Source organism: Chiloscyllium punctatum, chromosome 1 (assembly GCF_047496795.1).
Source record: "Chiloscyllium punctatum isolate Juve2018m chromosome 1, sChiPun1.3, whole genome shotgun sequence".
NCBI lineage: Eukaryota > Metazoa > Chordata > Chondrichthyes > Orectolobiformes > Hemiscylliidae > Chiloscyllium > Chiloscyllium punctatum.
Window position 1 is genome coordinate 91312586 of NC_092739.1, and position 23359 is coordinate 91335944.

Genomic DNA, 23359 nt, shown 5'->3' on the forward strand with positions numbered 1-23359 from the left:
AGAGAAAGAAAAGAAGATTGATACTTTCTATTTGTAGAGTCAAAATAATGATAGCATGGACTCCATATACAGGCAGGATTGGATTATAAACTCATACAGTCCATAGAGAGTAAGTAAGTAGAGCTCAGATATTTGAATTTATTTCTTCTAAAGCCATATTGATAATTCTTTATAAATCCTTGAACTGCTTTGTTGAATTTTGATCATACCAAATTAAGTCAAAGCATAAAGATTTATAGTACAGAAGGCCATTAAGTCCAGTATAATTACACTTAAAACAGAAATCAAAAATTAGTCTCACTATTGTGCTCTCTCCCAACTGTCTGTATCTTCTTCTGTTCCAAGAATGTATTTATTTATAATTGTAGTGGTCTGTCTCTGTCTCAACATTTCTCATGTCTCAAACAACCCACATTATAAAGACATTTCTGATAACCTCCTCTTGATTCCCTTAAAGCTTGTTGTCCCGACAACATATGCTAATATTTCTCTCATTTTGTATCAGAAGATCAATTTGTTAAATCAGTTTGGCTGGAGATAAGACTTAACATAAATCAATGGTGGGAGTAGTTTTTAAGCTGCCTAATGGTATCTAGACTCTAAGATAGAGGCTATATTAGGAAACAAAGAGAATTTGTGAGAAATGTACTGTGATGATTGTGAGTTATTTTAATCTAAATATACGTTGGACTAAACAAATTGGTCAAGGCAGCAGTGGGGTTGTATTCATAGAGTGTATTTGGGACAGTTTCTTAGAACAATAAATATTAGATCTAACAAAGGTTCAGGCTAATTTAGATATGGTAAAGGGTAATGCAACAAGATTATTTAATTATTTTACATTAAAGGACCCTTTAGGCAAGTGCTGTGATCAGATGTGAAGGGAGAGGATGGCTGCAGCAGGTCTTTGAGATGATGTGATTGTCGATTCAGTGAGTATTTAACAACATACACTGACTGTAAAAGACAGATAAAGATATCATTGTTTTAGCATTTGAAAAAAACTGTACTTATTCTGCATTATTAACCATTCATAGATGTGGGTTTTGCTGACCCAGCCAATACTTATTGCCTTTTCTTAATTACCCTGAGAAGTTGGTGGTGAACTGCCTTCTTGAACTACTGCAGTATTTGAGTGTAGGGACATATACAGTACCGTCAGGAAGGAGTTCCGGGATGTTGACCCAATGACAGTGAAGGCATGGCAATATAGTTCCAACTGAGGATGATGTGTGGCTTGGAAGGGAATTTACTGGTGGCATTTCCATACATTTGTTGCCTAGTCCTTTTAGATGCTAGCGGTTGCGGAACGTGCTGTTACAGAAGCCTTCATGAATATCCTCCAAATGCACCTTCCACACTTGACTTTACTTAACCAGATCTAAGAAGAATAATAGTTAATAAAAATAAAGTTAATTTAAAAATTAAAAACAAATAAGAAAAATATTAACGTAGCACAACATTCCTGTACATGTTAACACTCAAAGTTCACACACACGTGCGCATACACACCAATAAGTTACAGAGAGATGTTAGATTAAGCCACTTAAGGTTTGCCAATGTTATAGGGCTTTTGGCTCTTCAACATTGGCAACTTGTTTGGTTTCAGCTTACCTTGGCAATTCTCTTGAGTTCTGTATCAAAGCAATAATGATGTTGACGGTTGATTTATCTATTTTTCTGGAGAAACCAGTTGCTAAGTTAATTCTTTGCTCACTCTGCGACATGTGAACGGTTAAACAACAAGCAGTACAAAACCTGAAAGTTGGATGGAGGTAAAGAGAACCCTTTCAAGTTTATTTCTTTTCAATATTGCTTTTGCTTATGCATTGATCTGCAGAGAAAACTGGTGCTTAAAACACAAAGGGTTAGCTCACTTGTCAGATTCTCTTCTCTCTTCAGCTGCCCAATGATCCAAATATGGGCATGGTTTGTAGATTCCAGTTATCTGGGCTACATGACTAGGTTATACCTGATGTGGAGATGCCAATGTTAGACTGGAGTGGACAAAGTCTGAGGTCACACAATACCTGGTCCAAGAGGTTTATTTAAAATTACAAGCTTTCAGAGCATTGCTTCTTCATCAGGGGAATTGCACTTATTACATCTAAGGGCTTGTCCCCACCCTTTTGAGTATCCAGGTGATTATCAGGTTGCTTTGTTAATGGGGTAGGAGGTGGCCCCCATTTACACTCCTTCAAGGTAATTGTTCTTGGTGTGGCTTTGTCAACAGTTTATCTCCACCTCAATGGCTTTGAAATACAGAATATGCAGTCATTGTTCTGATTTCAAATTATAGCAAATTGGCTTCAGTTTTTAAAATTCAATTCGGACTCCCAAGCTAGTAAATTCAAAAACTTTTCTTTTCATATGAATCATGGTTTCACTATTCCTTCCCCACACAAAACTATATGCTACTATGTTTGCACATTATTACAAGGTTGTCTTTAAAAAAATCATAGATGCATATTCATACTTAAAACTCACTTACTTGTGTTTCCATTATCTACAGATTATTGAGATGAGCCTGTGCTGGCTAAAATAATTTTTTTCGATAAGACATCTTCAATTTTGTATTAGGTTTTATTCTCATGTCAGCTATCGCATTATTTTGCAGTCTGGGTAACCTGGGTGGCAGGATTGCCAAAGTAGAATAGCCATGCATTTTGGGCTTAACTTTCTCCACAAACCTTAAGGGATTGTGACCAGTATAGATTAAGCTTTCTCTATATCCCTTTCAGATGTATGTTTCAAACAGCTTGAGACTAGTAAAAATCACATGGTTCAGCATTTTCCTTTCTGCGAGGTAGGATTTATTTTGACCGGTGTTCAATTTTCTTGAGAAATTCTCATTTAGTCTCACAATCACTGATCCTTGATCTTTGAGCAAGTTGGTACTAAGCTATAGATCAAGAGCATTAATTACTACTTTAAAGATTTGGTTAAGGTTTGGAGCTGCCAGTGTTGGCTTCACATGGTTAATATACCTTTCCATCTCTTGAAAGCTGTTAGGCACCTCACTGGACTGCATTATCTTTGATATTTTCTGTTACAAGTCTGTCAGTGGGGCAGCTTTAATAATCAGGTTTGGGGTGAAACAGCCTATACATCCCCAAAAATGGTCTTATTTTCTGTTCAGACATGGGAATAGAGAAATCCAGCAAAGCTTTGTTGTTCTAGGCTTGACCCACAACATTATCTACCTTGGATACCTGAGTTTTAGAAACATCCTGCCCGAAACGTTGACTCTCCTGCTCGTCAGATGCTGCCCGACCTGCTGTACTTTTTCCAGCGCCATGCTTTATCAACTCCGCAGTCTTCACTTTCTCCTATACCACAAAATCAGCAGACTGTGACTTTTTAGATTTGTCCAGAAACTTGTATACATAGCCATTGTATATTACCATATTATCTAAATATACTGTGCTGTTGAGAATTTTGTATACTCATAACTTCACCCTGAGAGCTGGGGCATTTCACTACCTAAATGACATAAACTGGGATTGAAATAAGCCAGCTGGTATAAGCAAAGATGATCTTTTTAACTAGGTACCTTACCAGGTATCCTTTCAGCCTGTGTATTTTTATTCTGCAAGTGCCAATTCCTACTTGATCAATACAGCCTTAGAGTTGGGAATCTGGGAGGAGTCAGATCTGGTCACTGCATTAACTTTTCTGTAACCTGTGTTAGCTCTTCAAGCTTGGGTTCTAGCATAACTGAGGAACTCTAACTGGGTTAGAGTGGGTTCAATCAAGTTGTGCTCCAACAAGTGCTGAAGTTGTTTCTGAACTTGGGTCAGTTTCTCAAGACCTAGGCAATACGGTTTTCTTGTAGGTCTTTTCTATATCCATATCATGCAGAGAGAATTTGTCAAACATTTGCTTTGTTCTCACAGGTATCATTAAATGGTGTGACTAACTTTGTTATGTCTACTCTCTGCACTGCTTTTGGATACAACTGTGTTGCACATAATTACTCTCACATTTCCCGATTAACTGGACAAATTTGGGAATAGTCAAGACCTCTTTTATCATCTAACCCATCCTTTTTATACCTTTCATTTGTTTTCCTCACTAATATGACAGTCCCATTCTTCCTTGTCCCTTTCTGCCTGTGATACTGCTTTAACATATTGACATAGTGCAGCGTTCATCATGCTAACAGCACGCATATGTTACGGCCTAATTGGGAAGTGCATGCTGTAAATCACGCTATTCCAAAAGCCATCGCACATATCTAAATACTCAATTGGGCTCAATTACTCATAATTCCTAGTATTTTACAACATAACATTGTTTAACTTCCATTTCTCAGTACATAGCCCAAAAACGAAAAAAAATGTGTGGTCCCTTTCACATAACAGTTAACATTGCCTGAAACAATAATGCAAAATGGTATTCCATCTCCATTTGAAAGCAGAATGTCTGTCAATTAATGGAGAAGCACAGGTGCAGATGAGTTTCTTTCAATTTTCATAAACATTGTCTATCCAACAGCCAGAGCCATCAGATTTTTTTTAAAAATTACAGCACAACTCAACACTGATGGTTTACAAGACTTTCCAAAAAACGTTTTAATGCATTGTGGCATTATAGCGCTTCCTTCAACAAAAAACATACAGACATGCATGACAACTCATGGCCAATATGAGGGCTGATATATTTTTGCAGGCCAAGTCCCTATGATGAATCACTGCATTAAAAATAACACACCTATACCACAATACAGCATCTAATAGTGACATTTGAAATCACATTTGATGTCAAACATTTACCACTTCCCTTTCAGAATATTCCTAACTCCTCAGTGTCTGGGTGCCATTGTATTGCACCATTATATGAATCAGAAGAATTTAAAATCCATGTACGGCAAACATTTAGGGAGAAAATTAGAATGTCACATTTTATTGTAAAGAAAATGAAGTATATAGAAAGCAGGGAAATCTTGTTACCACAGTATAGGGAATTGTACATACCGAGTGTATTGTATACCACTTTGGTCTCATTATTTAAGGACAAACATGCTTGTAAAGGAGGCAGTTGTAGGAAGGTTCGTGAAGTTGATTTCTGGTTTGTGGGGCTTGTTGTATGAGGAAATGTTGAGCAGTTATGGCCTATATACATTGGAATTTCCAATGATTTGAAATTATTTGGAGATGCTGGTGTTAGACTGAGGTGGACAAAGTTAAAAATCATACAACACCAGGTTATAGTCCAACAGGTTTAATTGGAAGCACTAGCTTCATCACAACCACCTGATGAAGGAGCAGCACTCCGAAAGCTAATGCTTTCAATTCAACCTGTTGGACTACAACCTAGTGTTGTGTGATTTTTAACCAAATTTGAGAGGCACGCTCACTGAACATAAGATTTTCAGGGGCTTGATAAGATTATGGTGGTGGATATTTCTCCTCATGGAGAAACCTACAACTGGAGGGCACAGTTGAAAAAAAGGTGGCCTCCCATTTAGTTATGAAGAATTATTCCTTTTAGAGGGCCATCAGTGTTTGAAATTCTCTTTCACATTGGCTATTGGAGGCTGAGTCATTGAATATATTCAAGACTGATAGAGTTTTGATTGACAAGTGAGTCAAAGATATAGAATCAGGCAGGATATTGGAGTTAAGGCTGAAATTACATCAGTTGTGAAGTTATTAAATGATAGAACAGGCTTAAGAACAAAGTGAGTCCATGATCTTGTCAGGATAAGGCTGGCAGGTAATAGGAAAGGGGCCATGGTGTATTGGAAAGGCTGGGAGAGACACTTGCGGGAAGGTCCCTTATGTTTAAAAATGTCCCATTTTCTCTTAATAAAGTTTGTTATATATTTGAATTCATTATAGTCATAGTGTTCATAAAATAAATGACAGCCTATTTAACACTTAATATTTTCTGTGTCTGTACTGTGAGCCAACTATCATTGATCCTTTCTGATTATTACATTCTTATTCTTATCATTGCCATTTAAATATAATATCCTTCTATTATCTTTTGTCTGATATTATATGGTACCAAGGTTATTGTCATTCCATAATGATCACTGGTAATATTCCTTCTCAGCTTAAAAGATCTACTTCTGCAAGCAGATGGAAATGTGCCAATGTTTCCCCAATTTTAAGCAACTCTAATTCCAAAAGCTTACTGCTAATACACTTTGTATGAGAATTGATGTGCTTAATCTTATCCTTTCATGACTTTGCCTTTTAATGTAATGATTGTACTCTTTCTTTTCTAGTTTGGAAGAATCAGGAAGACATTTGCTGTGAATAGTACAACTGCACAGTGGAGTCAGTTATTGAACTCTAATACCTACGCACCTTCAATTTTAATGTTGTACCTATTCTACAATGTTCATTCTTCATTTCATTTATTCTTTGTTCGCAGTGTTCATATCACAAATGATTCAGGCCCTCACACCACTATTTCATCATGCCTGCTTCTATACCTGTACTTATCTTCAAAATGTTATAAGATGGTTCATATTTAATGTAAAAATGAATTTGACTTTAGAAGGATTGTGCAACAATTGATTTACAGTATTTAAAATGTTGAAGATCAGGATTGGCTTTTCTTAAAAACGGTCAATGAAAAGATATTAGACTGTTATTTTAACTAGACATTTCACATGTTTGTGATAACTGCTAGTTAAGTGGAGACCCACTGCCTGTGTTTACAGCTAATGTGGTGCCATTATTTAAGAAAGATAGTAAGGAACAGGGGAACTACAGTCTTGTGTGCCTGATGTCAACGATGGTAAATTGTTGGAGGGGATTCTAAAGGACAGGATTTATAAGAATTTGGAAAGGGAAGGACTGATTAGGGATAGTCAATATGTGGTAAATTGTGTCTAATAGACTGGGGCTATTTTCCCTGGAGCCTTGGAGGGTGAGGGATGACCAGATAGAGGTTTATAAAATCATGAGGGGCATGGATAGGGTAAATAGACAAGGTCTTTTCCCCAGGGTGGGGAAGTGAAAAACCTAGAGGGCATAGATCTAAGGGAAGATGGGAAAGATTTAAAAGGGATCTAAGGGAAAACCTTTTCATGCAGAAGATGGTGTGTGTATAGAATGAGCTGCCAGAGGAAGTAGTGGAGGCTGGCACAATGACATCATTTAGAAAGCATCTGGATGGGTATATGAATAGGAAGTGTTTAGCTGGCTTTGGGCCAAATGCTGGCAAATGGGATTAGTTTAATTTAGTGATGGAAAAGGATAGACCTGATCTAAAAGTTGAAGTTCTAAATTGGAGAAAGAAGGGCTCATGCCCGAATCATCGATTCTCCTGCTCCTTGGATGCTGCCTGACCTGCTGCACTTTTCCAGCAACACATTTTCAGCTCTGATCTCCAGCATCTGCAGTCCTCACTTTCTCCTAAATAGGAGAAAGGCCAATTTTGATGGTATTAGGCAAGAACTTTCGAAAGCTGATTGGAGGCAGATGTTCGCAGGAAATGGGACGGCTGGAAAATGGGAAGCCTTCAGAAATGAGATAACAAGAATCCAGAGAAAGTATATTCCTGTCAGAGTGAAAGGGAAGGCTGGTAGGTATAGGGAATGCTGGATGATGAAAGAAATTGAGGGTTTGGTTCAGAAAAAGAAGGAAGCATATGTCAGGTATAGACAGGATAGATCGAGTGAATCCTTACAAGAGTATAAAGGCAGTAGGCGTATACTTAAGACGGAAATCAGGAGGTCAAAACGGGGACATGAGATAGCTTTGGCAAAGATAATTAAGGAGAATCAAAAGGGTTTTTACAAATATATTAAGAACAAAAGGGTAACTAGGGAGAGAATAGGGCCTCTCAAAGATCAGCAAGGCGGCCTTTGTGTGGAGCCACAGAAAACGGGGGAGATACTAAATGAATATTTTGCATCAGTATTTACCGTGGAAAAGGATATGGAAGATATAGACTGTAGGGAAATAGGTGGTGATATCTTGCAAAATGTCCATATTACAGAGGAGGAAATGCTGGACGTCTTGAAATGGTTAAAGGTGGATAAATCCCCAGGACCTGATCAAGTGTACCCGAGAAATCTGTGGGAAGCTAGAGAAGTGATTGCTGGGCCTCTTGCTGAGATATTTGTATCATCAATAGTCACAGGTGAGGTGCCGAACGACTGGAGGTTAGAACTATAGACCGGTGAGCCTGACCTCAGTGGTGGGCAAGTTGTTGGAGGGAATCTGAGGGACGGGATGTACATATATTTGGAAAGGAAAGGACTGATTAGGGAGAGTCAACATGGGTTTGTGTGTGGGGAATCATGTCTCACAAACTTGATTGAGTTTTTTGAAGAAGTAACAAAAAAGATTGATGAGGGCAGAGCAGTAGATGTGATTTATATGGAATTCAGTAAGGTGTTCGACAAGGTTCCCCATGGGAGACTGATTAGCAAGGTTAGATCTCATGGAATACAGGGAGCACTAGCTATTTGGATACAGAACTGGCTCAAAGGTAGAAGACAGAGGGTGGTGGTGGAGGGTTGTTTTTCAGACTGGAGGCCTGTGACCAGTGGATTGCCACAAGGATCGGTGCTGGGTCCTCGATGTTTTGTCATTTATATAAATGATTTGGATGCGAGCATAAGAGGTACAGTTAATAAGTTTGCAGATGACACCAAAATTGGAAGTGTAATGGACAGCGCAGAGGGTTACGTCAGATTATAACAGGATCTGGACCAGATGGGCCAATGGGCTGAGAAGTGGCAGATGGAGTTTAATTCAGATAAATGCGAGGTGCTGCATTTTGGGAAAGCAAATCTTAGCAGGACTTATACACTTAATGGTAAGGTCCTAGGGCGTGTTGCTGAACAAAGAGACCTTGGAGTACAGGTTCATAGCTCCTCGAAAGTGGAGTCGCAGGTAGATAGGATAGTGAAGAAGGTGTTTGGTATGCTTTCCTTTATTGGTCAGAGTATTGAGTACAAAAGTTGGGAGGTCATGTTGCGGCTGTACACGACATTGTTTAGGCCACTGTTGGAATATTGCTTACAATTCTGGTCTCCTTCCTATTGGAAAGATGTTGTGAAACTTGAAAGGGTTCATAAAAGATTTACAAGAATGTTGCCAAGGTTGGAGGATTTGAGCTGTAGGGAGAGACTGAACAGGCTGGGGCTGTTTTCCCTGGAGCGTTGGATGTTGAGGGGTGACCTTATAGAGGTTTGCAAAATTATGAGGGGCATGGATAGAATAAATAGACAAAGTCTTTTCCCTGGGGTCAGGGAGTCCAGAACTAGAGGTCGTAGGTTTAGGGTGAGAGGGGAATGATATAAACGAGACCTAAGGGGCAACTTTATCACGCAGAGGGTGGTACTTGTATGGAATGAGCTGCCAGAGGATGTGGTAGAGGTAGGTACAATAGTAATATTTAAGAGGCATTTGGATGGGTATATGAATAGGAAGGGTTTGGACGGATATGGGCCGGGTGCTGGCAGGTGGGACTAGATTGGGTTGGGATATCTGGTCGGCATGGACAGGTTGGACCAAAGGGTCTGTTTCCATGCTGTACATCTCTCTGACTATGACAATCACATTTAGTTTACACTCAGAGATCATTTGGATTTTCAGATAAGAGAAATTCTGCAGATCTGACAGCATCTGCGGGGAGAGAAACGGAATTAACATTGAGTCCGGTGTGACTCTTCTTCAGAATGAAGAAAATTTGCTTTCAAGGAGCAGAGTTTTGCAACCCAGCTCTCTGATTTCTGAAACAACCCTTGTTGTGTATTCAATATGAATCTAATTGATGTCTAGAAGAGCTTCTGGAAGAATCTTTGATACTGTTTTTGCTGATCAAGCAATGTTTAAAATATTTTCAGGGACATCTGTCTATTTTGGTGATATCCATCTATTTATTCATTGGCTGACAGCTATCTGAATATTCCACGCATCCTTTGTTAACTTTGAAACCTTGGACTAATTGACCAAAAGCTTTTTTTTGTCTGTCAGAGTGAATCTCTGCAGGGAGAAATCCATTATTTTTCCTCTTTTTCTGATGTGAACTGATATGTGTTTGTATATCTGTGTTTGGGGCTATTTAGAAATATAGAAATTTACATTGTCATATTATATACTGTCAAAAAAGTGGTGCTGGAAAAGCATAGCTGGTCAGGCAGCATCTAAGGAGCAGGAGAGTTGACATTTTGAACATAAGCTCTTCTTAGAATCTCTACAGTGTTGAAAAAGGCCTTTTGACCCAGTAAGTCCACACTAACCCTCCAAAGAGTAACCCCTGACTAATGCACCTAATCTACACATCCCTGAACATTATAGATAATTTGGCCAATTCACCCAACCTGCACATCTTTGGATTGTGGGACGAAACTAGAGCACCCGGAAGAAACCACACAGATAGAGGGGGGAAGGTGCAAACTCCACACAGACAGTCACCTGAGGCTGGGATCAAACACGGGTCTCTGGTGCTGTGAGGCAGCAGTGCTAACCACTGAGCTACCGTGCCACCCCTTCATCAGGAACATTCTTGATGAAGAACTTATACTCGAAATATTGAGTGTCCTGCTCCTCCGATGCTGCCTGATTGGCTGTGCTTTTCCAGTGCCACACTTTTTGACTCTGATTTTCAATATCTGCAGTCCTCACTTTCTCCTAAGTTACATACTGTGTAAGCTAACCTATTCTGCTCCTTCATGGAATAAGTTTAGTTTTATAACAAATCAATAACTTAATGCTTATTAAAGGAACTACTTGAAGGATCTTTTTATTTTAGGTCCAATACAGAGACTTTGGGAGCTTAGTAAATCCGCTGAATTAATGTGACGACGCATGGAATAGTGGGACTGGAGAACTATAGAGCACTCCTCCCATTGCAGTCTTAACAAAAATGGGCCATGGTGTTGCCCTTAGTCAACTCCCAATCCCTTTCCAGTGTTGGATTTTTGTAACTATTTTGGGTCGTCTACTCTTCCATTACCTGCAATACTCTTGGAACCACTGTTTCATTCACTGACAATTGCTTTTCCATTCACTTTCAGGGCATGAGTTCTCCCAATCTTGATTAAATAATTTTTCAAGGGCTCCAATGTTTTTCTGAAAGTGGCGTCTTGGGTGTGGTGTTAAACTGGTGGGGGAATTGTGTACAGGAAACCTGAATGTCCATTGATTAGCTTAAAATTTGACAATCTTTTACTGAGCATTGGGTCTTTGAGTTCAACCTTGATGTGACATGTAGATGTTTGATGTTGGGCTGGATTTGATAAGGAGCTGGTATCAATGTCCCCCCCACTCTCTCAGACCCCCCACCCAAATGGGGGAAAATATTGGGGATAGCCCCACATGTCATTTAGGTAAGTTGCCCATAAAATAACCAGCAGCTGTTTGCTCCCAGCAGTGCTCCCAGGAGTGGTGATTACAGTTTAGATTACAACAATTCCTAACAACAGGAGCTGGAACTGATGACGGAACCAACGCTAAAGCTGAAACAAAACATTTACGTGATACAAATAGTGATCAATGACTCTATCCAACGAGAGAATCCAACTGTTGTTTCTTGACATAGACTACTGTTATGGACCAGGCCAGAGCCCCTTAAAACATTTCAAGAAAGTAGCCCAGACCTTACATTTGCTGGTTCTTATTGTAAGCAGGTATAACACAGGTATGCAGGAGGGCTGCTGCTGGTCAAACCACTTAGTTTTAAACAAAACAGAATTTACTTACAAGATTACTGAATGAAACGCAAAAAGGAACAGAATACCAAATAAGTTAACTAACCCAAAAACCCAACAGATCATCCCAATTTAATAATGTTGTTCCAAGTACTTGCAACAATCCCCATAAACGTCCCTTGACACAAAAGGTAAAATCAAATACAGGGTCTTACAGGAGAGATGTCAGAGAGAGAGGAGGATCAGCCTGGACTTGCTTCTTTGGGTCCTGCAGCTTTGACAACTGCCTGACTGCTTTCAGTGAACAGCCAGACCAAACCAGAGAGAAACTGAGCTGGGAGAAATGGCCACTTCCCTTTCATTGTACAAGTGTTTTTCTTAAAACTTGAAAGACCAGTTTAGTGGCTAGGAATACTTCAACACTTCACAAAGACAATCCATCATCACAGATCAAGAGTGTGATAGAATACTCTGCACACGCCTGAATGAATGCGGCTCCAACAACACTCACGAGGCTCAACACCATGGAGAACAAAGCAGCCTGCTTGATCAGCACCTCATCTAATACTTTCAACATGCACTCCCTCTACCACTGATGCATATGATAACGGTGTAAACTATATGCAAGATGGACAGCAACAACACACGAGGGCTGACAGACAATGACAGCACCTTCCAAACCCATTACATTTATCAACTGGATTGATAAGGGCTGCAGATACATGCGAACACTACCACCTTCAAGTTCCCTTCCAAATCATACATCATCCTGACTGAAGAGTACTCAAAACGCAAGTATTTGAGGGACAGGACTGGAGGTGGGCCATCAAGGATGGTGACAGATGTAGAGGATGCCCTGGAAGGAAGTTGCACGTCTAAGTCCCTCGCAATCTGTGATAGACAGATAGACAGGGAGCTCATGGATAGATGGCAATAGAATTATGAATATGTGACATTGCATTAGCAAATGCCCATCTTCAATAGATTTCTCACTGACCTCCAAAAGTGCCTTTAGGAGAAAGTGAGGACTGCAGCTGCTGGAGAGTCAGAGTCGAAAAGTGCAGTGCTGGAAAAGCACAGCAGGTCAGGCAGCATCCGATGATGTTGATTATGCCCAAAATGTTGACTCTCTTGCTTCTTAGATGTTGCCTGACCTGTTGTGCTTTTCCAGCGCCACACGTTTTGACTCCAAAAGCGCCTCTGCTAAACCGTAATGAGGGTATGTTGAACGTGGCTAAAAATCAGTCATTTGTACTCTGTCACCTATTCCCAACCCATCATTGGGCTGAATTTTACCATAAGTCAGCTAAGTGCCAATTTTTGTGAGTTTCATAGGGGTTTCAGTGAGCCCTAGTGATGTTTCTCATGTTATCTTCCCAAGCTCATCTCCTTATCAATGCAACACACCAATGTGGTGGCCCACTTATTGTATCCTCCTTCTTGCAGCAGACAGAAGTACTGGCCGCCGCCAGTCCTGGAATTTCTGATGCCAACTTCATCATTGGAGCTCAGACATACATTTATCAAGCACTGGCACTCCTGAGTTGTCCTGCAGAGCTCCTGAGAATTGCCTCAGATATATCGCACAGAGGGTAATTGGCATCTCGCTTTGCTGAAGGTGACCTGGAGTTTCTGGAGGAAGGAGGTGAATGCCCTTGCTCCCCCATGGACCATGTCCTGAAATGTTAGTGCCTAATGTCTAAGAGCAAGACATGAGCTGCAGTCTCTTTGACTTCCACTATTGGGGAAATATTGCCAAGTAGTTTCCATCTGATGGGCAGGAGAATGGAAAACTGTGTGTCATTGAGGTAAGATTACCTTACGTACTCATGTAAAAGTCAACATTTTTAGACTATTTTTAAAGGTTCAATTTATTGGGTCGACTATTACATGGGTACTAGTTTTGAGGGGCTGAAATTCATGCTGCAGTTCGAAATACCGTATTATTAGCAGAAGTCGATTTGATCACTCAACTAATCCCAGGTAAAGAAGAAAAACACAATGAATTACGGTAAAGGTAATTATCGGATAAAAGCAGGAGAAACAGGAAGGAATTACTGTAGGAAATTTATTTATACATACCAGCACGAAAGTTTAATGTGTCAAAGGTTCATTAAAATCCTACAAAATCAGACTGTTTAACATTGCCATAGCCTAGTATAATGATACACTTAAAATGAAACATTTATTAAATTCTGAATGTGTAAACATCTTGAATTTTCCCACCAAATTCCTCTGTTTCCCTCCCATTTACTCTTGTATGTAATGATCATCAGCAACATTAACAACTTTGTCAAAGAATGAAAGCTATATGGAGCTAATATATCTCACTTCTATTCAGATATAATGGCACAGTTAAAATGATTAACTTTTTAGCTATATTAACTTTCAGATGTATAGTGAACAAAGTGTGATAAGTACCGATAAACTTAGTACCGGTCTGAATGAATGAATTAATCAAAACGAGCTGTATTAAACCAAGCAGGCTAAGTAGAGTTATGAATGAACGAATATAGTAAACACAATATAGTAAACAAAGACCTGTAAACAAAGTAAACAAAGTAGAGTTACTGGTATGAATGAATGAATGCGATTTTGTTTAGGTAGGTTAATTGGAACATGCAGTTTCCTTTGTAAGAGGTTTATAATGCGACATAGTAGGGTCGACATGAGATATATGGAAAACACAAGATTCTTTGGCCAAAAATAAGGAGTCGACTTTTACATGAGATCGACTTTTACACGAGTATATACGGTAGGTAATTGTGGGATGTTGATACATGCAAATAGGCCTTTCATCACTTATTAGTGAGAATCTTGTCTCGTCATTCAACATTTTAGAGAAAAAATGGGATGTTTTTCTCTAGAATTGGGAATCTCCTTCTCACTTATCTCGTGATTTTCCCAGTTGTCGTATCCAATGCCCACATCATTCAGTGACTGGGAATATTCAGCCCATTGTCTCCTCAAGGATCCAGTCCTGTGGATACAGGGTAAAAGTTTCCTTGTTAGATTGTGCTTTAAACATGTGCTTAACTAGAATACAATGCCATTACCGAGTCCTTGGGGAACATCTGGTACTCAAAGTTATCCTCCAGCCTCACTGTGTCTTCTTTTAACTCATCCCAGGCTATTTCTGTTGTTACACCTGCTACTATTTGGAACAATCATCTCCAGATCACATCCTTTTTCATTTGCATAAGGAAGAACATTTTAAATTTCTCATATTGCCTGCTCTTGAATAATTTATTTTCCATATAGAATCCTTCCTCATCATTAGGTACCTTTTCACTGTGTAAAATTGCTCTTCATCAATTTGATGGTGTTTATCCTCCTTGAAATTCTTCACGAAGAGTTTCTGGAATTCTGCAATAATTGTTTTGTTACTTTCCTTTCTTGTTACAGCACATTTGCTTTAGCAAACTGCTAATGAAGGTGAAAGTGATCCTACTCCATTCTGAATATCTCAATTCCCATCAACAGTATTTTTTTTTAACTCTAAGGATGCCTCTGGAGAGAGTGCAGCCTTAATAATAATGTATGTTGAAACTGAATTACCATCACAAACAAGACTCAGTGCCTCAAGTCAGCCATACAGTGGTTTTTCATTCTCTGTCCGATATGATGAATCCAGTTCTGACAAAGTATTATGCCTGAAACTTTAATTTTTTTTTTTCATTCCATAGATGTCTGACCTGTATATGCTTCCTGCTTTTCCTCTTTCTGTTTTAGATTTCCTGAACCTGAGATCATTTGATTGAGTTTTTTTGCGAATGTAGTTATAACAACAGTTCGAGGCCTCTTGGGAAATATTGCAGACCTATTCTTTGACCTCCTGATGTGCAGCACTTGTGGTTTGAGGTTGTCTTTACAAAGCATTTTCACTATTAATGACAAACTGCTGATTTCTATAAACTGAATGTGCTTATTATAGGTGCAATGAAGTGCAATGCTGTTGTGCACCAACCGTAACAGTAATTTAACTTCAATATTCAAAATTATAGATTGGAACAGTGAGATGGTAGAATGACTGAAAAGTTTGTGTGGTTCAGTTAATGGATCACACATGAAGCTAGAATATTTGTTTGGTAATATATGGACACTATTGTTAAGCATTCTGAAAGTTCCTGAGTAAAATATTTCATTTTTGAATGCTGTGTGAAGTTCCTTTGTGGTACATTAACAATCGAAAATGATTTCAGAACAGCATCTCGGGCTGTACAATTGGTCTTACTGCCTCTGGGCTAGGGAAAGGAAGAATCAATTCAGTTACTTCTATTGGTTGCTACTCAGTGAGACCTACTCAAAATGGAGCATGTATAGATGCCATCTGTGGTAAATAATCTTGTTGACGCTCATTACTTTGTCATTACTTTCAGTGGTGCTGAACTGTCATCACAAAGCCAATACAATCCCATTTGAGAAAAAACATCCAATGCTTTAGTCATTTTGGGAAGGGGGGACTCAAACTACATTTTCGCCTTCATTGCTCTTCAGTATTTCTTTGTTACCAGGTTTAGTGAAGAGAATAAGGGGATATTGAACAATTGAGTGGAATCATATAGGGTCCGAGCATTTTGGGCTGTGGTCGCAGATGTGTGACAGAAGCAAATGAGCTGTCCAGTGAGACTCATCTCAACACCGAGAACAGCCTGCACCATCATTCATCCATTTCACAAGCGGTGTGATGAGATTCTCACTAGGTATGGGTGGGATGCCAATTGACAGGGATTAACATTGTTGAACATCTTTTTAATGCCACAACAATATTCAACCTCCCAGCTTATTAAACTCACCAAAATAGCCAGATGTCAGGAATAGTCGACAAGGATGCCAGAGCACATACCTAGTGGATTTAGCTTGCTGAGATGCTTCATGGGCATGGCCAGGCACCCAACTCAAAGGGATCAGGTTGCATCTCAGAGCTCCTCACTTGCTCATTTTGTGCCTGTCTGCATACTTACGCCATCCATAGCTTGTCTTGCTATACCATGATTGTAAGCACACTGATGTTTCATCCAGCCACTCAGCTTTTCACTGTTGCCATCTTGAGGGCTCCTTAACACAGACACACAGTCAGGCTGTTTGCTGAGCTTGTCAGTATGGAACTCCCCTGACTATGGGGAAGACATCTTGCTGTATGGCACACTGAGACCCCAGTCTAACTCCTGCAGCACTCAGCAGCCTATGTGGTGACATGTTCACCCTTAATCTGCAGGGTATGCCACTAAGTACAGTTCGGAGATCTAAGAACCTTGTTTGCTTTTTCTGTGCCCACTATAGGACCTTTTCACAAACAGTGATGGGTGAATATCCACAGAATGCGAATTGTTCTGGGAATGTTGCATGGTTAGAGGATCTGGAAATCAGCCATGAGAGGTGCCATTTGAGGTGGAGTAGGTAATTAATGTGGTGAGTTTGTAAGGTACACCAAGATAATTTATACTGTCATAGAGATGTACAGCATGGAAACAAATCCTTAGGACCAACTCGTCCATGTCGACCAGATATCCTAAATTAATCTAATCCCATTTGCCAGCATTTGGCCCATATCCCTCTAAGCCCTTCTTATTCATTTACCCATCCAGATGCCTTTTAAATGTTGGAATTGTACCAGCCTCCACCACTTTCTCTGGCAGCTCATTTTGTTAGGTGAAAAACTCTCCAAAACTTCAACATAACTTAGTTAAAAATCATACAACACCAGATTATAATGTCATGTGATGTTTAACTTTGTCCACCCCAGTCCAACACTGGCACCTCCACATCAACACTACTTAGTCAAACAAAATGTATGATTCATCCCTTGAGTCAATTTTATTTTAGCCTACAAGAATCCTCCAACATTTCCAGTTGGGTGGAGTGATACAATAAGTGCAAGTCCATCCTGAACATGTATTTCATTTTAACATAAAAATCTAATTACTACCCATTATATAAATTAAAATCAATGAAAATCAAAATGACAAATGGGTGATTTCTGTAATAGGCAACTGAGCTGTAACATCAGCATTCCGCTCAGACTGATTGCTGAAAATCTACAGTATTGGAACACATTTATTATATTTTTACTGAAATATGCTTTGGTTATTATTTTTTGTTCGTGAAGGTGAAAGGTATCAGTGCCAACTTATATTGTGGACAGGTTCATGCCATGAATTCTAGTTAATTGCTTTGAGACTCCCCAGAATCATCACTGGTAAAATTTTGCAGACATCACAAACAGAAAACTGGGCTGGATCCCAGTGTCAGAGATTAAAAGACATTTTCTTGTTCTTTGATTATGTGGGGAAATAGATCCTTAAGCACTCAGTATTTGAAGTCAATCCTCTCCTGACAATCTCAGGAAATAGCCAACTCTTGCACATAATGAATTTCACATTGAATTGATGACATTTCCTATGTTTGTATGGGTGAAAATGCAAAAGGATCAACATCTGTATGAATGGGTATTAAGAAGCGTTTATTGTGGTTTGAAACCTATCCATTATTCCATGCTAATGCTGTCAGTTTAAACTCAAACTCCAGGGAATTTGGAAATGATACTGAAAGAAAGCTCTAATCTTATTTCATAGAAAATCAAAAGCTGATCTAATTATATTGCAAAGCTGCCAGGAAGGTTTAAATGAGAATTAAGTATTTATCCCAGGGGGAAATAAACACCATTTTGTGCTGTTAAATAAAATAGATTATTAGCACTGTGGCACAACAGATTGCTATCAATGTATGATACCCTGTAGGGCTTATTTATATAATGATAGCTGGTGTCAAAAATGTCTTGAGTTTTCTCATTTTATGTGAATTAGTGTTCAGAGGGTGGCTTCTAATCAACAGTGAAAAGGAGTCTCTTTATTCTCTATCACAGGCATTTATTGATTAAATTGTAAAGTTGTTTATTTTTTCAATTGATTAATGCAAGGAATGTAAAATTTTGGCTTGCAACCTCACATCTGAATTTATCAATAATTATTTGTATTGCCGCTTGGAGATTTTCATTTAAAAATGCCATTTTCTTAAGTTCATCTCTAAAGTTGGCTCTCCGCAAAACGAGCAGCTAAAGACAGGACTCTGGTATGGTACCAGAGTTCTTACGAAAATCTGTTGCTAGACTCAGACAAGTGTACATAGTTTTATGTACTGTCTAAGAAAATCAAAGTCCCATTTCAAAGCATTAAACAAAACTTCAAGGGTCAATAGAACAAGCAAAGAGGCAAATTGAAAGCTACATTAATCTGTTCAATTTATGGTGAACTCAAAGCTCAAGACTTACATATTGCCACAAGCTTTAGCCTCTGAGGCAAAATACCATAAGTTGTATCAAATGCAGCAATCATTAAATAGAATCATAGAATCATAGAGAAGTACAGCACGGAAACAGACCCTTCGGTCCAACCCATCCATGCCAACCAGATATCCTAACCTAATCTTGTCCCTTTTGCCAGCACCCGGCCCATATCCCTCTAAACCTTTCCTATTCATATACCCATCCAGATGCCTTTTAAATACTCCAATTGTATCAGCCTCCACCACTTCCTCTGGCAATCCATTCCATACACTCACCGCCCTCTAGGTGAAAATGTTACTTCCTAGGTCCCTTTCATATCTTTCCCCCTCATCCTGAAGTTATGCCGTCTAGTTCTAGACTCCCCGACCCCAGGGAAAAGACTTTGTCTATTTACCCTATCCATGTCTCTCATGATTTTATAACCTCTATAAGGTCACCCTGCAGCCTTCGACACTCCAGGGAAAACAGCCCCAGCCTATTCAGCCTCTCCCTATAGCTCAAATTCTCCAACCCTGGCAATATCCTTGTAAATCTTTTATGAACCCTTTCAAGTTTCACAACATCCTTCTGATAGGAAGGAGACCAGAATTGCACAGAATATTCCAAAAGTGCCTTACCAGAAGCAATATGACCTCCCAACACCTGTACTCTGACCAATAAAGGAAAGCATACCAAACGCCTTCTTCACTATCCTATCTACCTGCGACTCCACTTTCAAGGAGCTATGAACCTGCAGTCCAAGGTCTCTTTGTTCAGCAACATTCCCTAGGACCTTACCATTAAGTGTATAAATCCTGCTAAGATTTGCTTTCACAAAATGCAGCACCTCGCATTTATCTGAATTAAACTCCATCTGCCACTCCTCAGCCTATTGGCCCATCTGATCAAGATCCCATTGGAATCTGAGGTAACCTAATTCGATGTCCACTATTCCTCCAATTTTGGTGTCATTTGCAAACTTACTAACTATATCTCCTATGTTCACAGCCAACTCATTTATATAAATGATGAAAAGTAGTGGAGCCAGCACTGATCCTTGTGGCACTCCACTGGTCATAGCCCTCCAGTCTGAAAAGCAACCCTCCACCAACATCCTCTCTTCTACCATTGAGACAGTTCTGTATCTAAATGGTTAGTTCTCCCTATAGTTCATGAGCTCTAACCTTGCCAACCAGTCTCCCATGGTGAACTTTGTCAAATGCCTTGCTGAATGTCAGTGTTTTGATCACAATGACAGTTTGATTTGATGATTCAGAGGTTTCCTGGGTGGGACCAACTCCAACAAGTGAATTTTAGCAAAGGCTCCACGATGTAATGATTCTGAAAGGGTTAAGGTTGGAGATCGCATTAGGCTTACCCAAATTGATCATATCATAACATCTTGAGTAGGGAAATGAGGAGTCTAGTTTTAGATCTGATGCAGACAGTTGTGTCAGCAATATCTTTTGATGTTCACAGTCATTAAATCTAACAAATCTATGTAATTTATATCTATTGTTATCATGCAATAGACTAAATCTTGTTAAGATAAGTATGTCTTCCCATTAAGACTCACCAATGCTTCACCCCCTACCACTGTTAACCATATAGTCTGTTAGTGAAGAAAGGAAGATTGGTGGCAGCACTCTCCCAACTATGAGCTGGTAGCAGCAGTGGATAAAAATTACTGATTTTTGAAGGAAAAAAAAGAAGACATGTAAGTTTACCACTTTAAATACTTTGCAAATTTAAGAACATGTGGACTGTCGATCCACAGCTGCAAAGGCTTGAACAAATGAGCAGAAAGCAGAAACCATGGAAGAACAATAGGGAAGAAACAACACTCCAGGCTAAAACCTCGATTTCAGATCTCATAAGGCATGCAGGAGACGCAGCATTTCCTTGCAAAATCTTTACAAACTAGTTACATTTAGAAGTTACAAGGTCTGTAGACAAGAAAGGTCCGCAGGGCAGCCAGGATTTCGAATTGCAATTGTTGCAAAGTTCCATGAGTACAGTTAAAAATGTGACAATGCTATGGCTTTAATAGATGTATTTTGTCCTTTTTTTTAATAAAGAGAGGATGTGTTAGAGATGTTAAGCAGTCCGTTCCAAACCAATAAAGTAAACAGCTTATGAGGCCTTGGGTTTCTTTTTAACCTGGAACAATAGAAGCACCACAAAGGGCTGGGATCAAGCTCCCACAGAAACAGGATTTTAGATGAATTTTTAGTAGCTGTTAGGGTTTGTAAACTGCTCTACATCTCTCCTTGCTACAGTAAAATGCTTGAGCCCTCTCTCTCTCTCTCTCAGAACTTTCTCTTAATGTTCTCTTTCCTGGGCTGGAGAAATGTTGCATGTGAGACAATCTATTTTACTGAATTTTCCTCTGCCAAAGGTGTGTTTTTGGGATGTCACTAGCTTGGAACAGATAATCAGTGGTAGTTAATGTATATATTATATTGTTAAACATTTTGATAGAGTTCCAGTTAAGCCTTTTTTTAAATTCTTATTTGCCTGTGTTTTGACTAACCTAAAAATAAAATGTGTTTTGCTTCAAGCCTGGTAGTTTGACCAAAGTGCATCCAAAACACAACACCTCACATTTGTCTTTAAAAAATAAGAGAAGTTGGGGTCTAGGCTATCTTCTTAATATATTTTGAGGGGATTTGGTCTGGTCCATAACAAAAAGCCTTGTTAAGATAAGATGACTTTCAAATTGACACTGCAAATGATCAGGCTGCAAGAGTTGTAAGTTAAGAAAGGAGTATTTAATTTAAGAATGATCATAACATATTGTGAAGTGATGTCAAAGACAATAGATTTAATTTATACTTAGGCCATATCTTCGGGAATGTCATGGGGAATATTCAATGCAAAGAAAAAGAAATGTAAGTGACAAAGAAGAAGATAAGACATATAAAAATGGAAATTTATCATTTGTATCAGAGGTTTGTTAAGGCTGCAGTTATAGAGCTTTACTGGAAAATCATGAAAGGGGAATTGCATTCTGTTTTAGGCAATGGAAGGTGGGGAGCTGTCAGTAGACAGTAGGCAAAACAACAGATACTAGGATTCAATCTCAGTGCTGAGAAACAAAAATAAATCACAGACACAAGCAGTGTTCAATGATAACAAAAGAATGATACATCTGTTTAATTATAAATAACTTTAAGAAAATATGAAATGGAATGCATTTTCAATGCAGAAAAAAGCCAAATGGTTAGTCATCCTAAGATGTTAATGTGACAGAACTATTACAATTACAGAAGATATTCAAAGCCCTATTCTTAGGGGAAATGGGTAATTTAACTGAGTGGAGTTTGACAGAGCTTGTTTATGTCAAGGGACAAGCCATTAACTTTAAACTGGATAGAGGGTCAAGTATCACTGTCCCATCACATCAGTTACCACTGCTGAGAAAGAAAAGTTAAAGTCTACAGAGGTGAACTTTGTGGTGCATATATCATGACTCTCAACATTAAAGGTATGCTCCATGTAACATTACAAAAAGCATAAAAGAGGTGAAAATATAAACATAATTTACAATCAACTCTTGTCACTTTTAAATCTGCATTGCTGTCTTGCCTTCAACATCTGAGGTAGCAGAAAGAAATCAAATAATTCCAAGAAAACACTAGACCAGAAATAAATCATTGTCAAATAATTAGTTAAAGGTCAGTTGGTAGAAGACCTCAAAGGGCTTCCCCCACTCATGGCAGAACACCCCAAAAATAGAAGAAATCTATTAAAATTATTCATGATGGCCTAAAATAAATTGAAGCTTTCATAACTCATTGTGAAATCTTTGATCACAGAGGATTGTCAGAGCTGCAAAACAGTTCTATCATTATTGAAGAATATTCAGATGACAGAAACTATCAAAGTTTTTGAAAAGATGCAGTTCAGAAGAAAAAGAATGATCAATAAGTAGTAGCAACCACAATTTAATTGAACTTTACATGCAGTTTGAAAGGGAGAACAATCAGTCTGAAACTAACATGTTAAACTTAAACTAGGCCGACAACATTGGTACAAAGTTGACAGAACTTGTTTATGAAGTGAATGAGGACATTAATCTTGGGAATGGATCAACAGAGAATCAGTGGCAGATATTTAAGGGGATATTTCAGAATGCATAAAACAAGTATATTTTTACTACATATCGAAAACAATTCTTATGAAAGGACCCACCTACTAAAAAGTTAATCCACCCACAAAGTTTGTGGGTGGCACCGTGGCACAGTGGTTAGCACTGCTGCCTCACAGTGCCAGAGACCCAGGTTCAATTCCCGACTCAGGCGACTGACTATGTGGAGTTTGCACATTCTCCCCGTATCTGTGTGGGTTTCCTCCGGGTGCTCCGGTTTCCTCCCACAGTCCAAAAATGTGCAGGTCAGGTGAATTGGCCATGCTAAATTGTCCATTGTGTTAGGTAAAAGGGGTAAATGTAGGTGAATGGGTGGGTTGCG

The 23359-nt window shown here is 39.0% G+C and overlaps 1 long non-coding RNA gene across 1 annotated transcript in view; it reads right to left on the bottom strand.

Moving 5' to 3' along the window:
* Positions 1-1294: 1294 nt before the first annotated feature.
* The window catches only part of LOC140482382 (uncharacterized), a 30692-nt gene continuing 8627 nt past the window's right edge, over positions 1295-23359 (bottom strand). The window contains exons 2-4 of the long non-coding RNA XR_011961717.1: positions 14512-14603; positions 3213-3329; positions 1295-1381 (exon numbers count right to left, since the gene is read on the bottom strand). This is a non-coding gene — a long non-coding RNA (uncharacterized lncRNA). The remainder of the gene's footprint in view (positions 1382-3212; positions 3330-14511; positions 14604-23359) is intronic.